Source organism: Tupaia chinensis, unplaced genomic scaffold (assembly GCF_000334495.1).
Source record: "Tupaia chinensis unplaced genomic scaffold, TupChi_1.0 Scaffold148091_1, whole genome shotgun sequence".
Taxonomy (NCBI): Eukaryota; Metazoa; Chordata; class Mammalia; order Scandentia; family Tupaiidae; genus Tupaia; species Tupaia belangeri.
Window position 1 is genome coordinate 50,602 of NW_006207942.1, and position 2,021 is coordinate 52,622.

The following is a 2,021-nucleotide window of genomic DNA, read 5'->3' on the forward strand; positions in this document are numbered from 1 at the left end:
TTTTTCATTGCTAATATTGGTTATTTGTGCCTTCTCACTTTTTTGCTTGATCAATCTCACTAGAGGTTTGTCTATTTTATTAGTCTTTTCAAAAAACCAACTTTTGGCTTTGTTGCTCCTCTCTATTGTGTCTTTGTTTTCTATTTCTTTAATTTCTGCTCTTATCTTTTTTGATCTCCTTCCTTCCACATTTTTTGGATTTATTCTGTTGTTCTTCTTCTAATTTCTTAAATTGGACATTGAGTTCATTAATTTCAATCTTTCTTATTTTCTAATTTGTGCATGTAAGGATATAATTTCCCTCTAAATACCACTTTTCACAAAGTTCAGATATGTATTATAGTATTTTTATTATTGTTCAGTTCCTAGAACATCAGCATTTTCATCATGGTTACTTGTTTAACCCATGAGTTATATAGAAATGTATTTTTAAATTTCCAAATGATTGAGGATTTAAAAATTCATCTCTTTGTTATTCAAATCTAACTCAGTTGTACAGGATCAGAGGATGTGGTCTGTTTGATAACAGCTCTTTGAAATTTATGGAGACTTGTTTTATGGCTTAGTTTATGATCAATATTTTAAAATGTCTCCTGTGTGCTTCATGGAAATGTGTGTTCTCTAATCATTGAATACAGAGTTCTGCTTATGTCTATTGCTAAGTGTGTTGTTCAAATTTTATTTATCAATACTCATGTTTTTAGTCATGACCTACCAATAATTGAAAGAGGTGTTTTAATATTTAACTATGATGGTGGATTTGTTGATATCTCTTTGTTGATTTTTTTTTTTACTTTATATATTTTGAGGGTATTTTATTAGGAATACTGAAATTAAGAATTGTTATATATTCCTGGCAAATATGTATTTACCTTTTCTATTCCTGATAATGTATTTTTTCTTTAAGTCTACTTTATTATGTACTAATGTAACAACACAAACTTTTCCTCTTATTAGAATTAGTGTGATATATAATATTCCACCCTTTTACTTTTGAGCATTTTCATGCCCTTATGTTTTAAATATATTTTTTGGAAATAGAATATAGCTGGACCTTTAAAAATATAATCTGATGATCTCTGTCTTTTAATTGGCAAGTATAGTCTGCTCACATTTACTGTGACATATTTGGACTTGTTTCTATCATTATACTATTTCTATACTACTTCTATTTACCACTATTTCTATTACACCTTTTCTACACTTCATTTTCTCTTTTCTCACTTGCTTTTTTAGTATTTAGATTTGTTTTCTTACTCATTTTTTTTCATTCTTACTGTTTGGGTTTCTTTTTCTGCTTTTTACCCTTGAAATTTTACCATGTGTGTTTAACTTAGAAATTCTAAAGTTAGGGACCATCAGTTAGTGAAATGGCTATGTCGCTGGACTCCCATGTAGCAGACCGTGGTTCGAGTCCCAGACCCAGCGTCTTAAACTCACGCCAGGCGCACATGCATGCATGCCCAAGATCCCGAGAGGAGAATGGAGGAGAAGGAATTGCGGCGTGGCCATCCCTCCTGGGGGGTGATTTCTTACTTTCTGTCTCTCTGTCTCTCTCTTTCTGGTGAAGTAAAAACACCACCCTAAAGTAAAAAACCTCTCAAAAAAAAAAAAAAAAGAAAGAAATTCTAAAGTTAAACAATGTTTTAATCCCCCCGTTGAAGAATGTAGGAACCTTAGAAACCTTCAACTTTAGTCTTTCTTTTCTTGATCATACACTTTTGTTTTAAAATATGTTAGAGTTTGTTCCTTTTATTAACCTCACAATTATACATCATCATCAGTATTATTTTATATAGACAGTGTTTGTTTGGATTTATATGCATACATTCTTACATCTCAGACCATCCTTCTTTCACTATGAATACAGTGTTTAAATGTTCTTTTAGCATAAGTCTCTTGGTGTTAAGTTCTGCAAGTCTTGATTATATCTACATGTATATTTTTTCCTCTTTTTAAAATGATTTAATTTTATTTATTATTATATAATGTTTGCTTTAGGGCATGTGTGCTCACCAGAG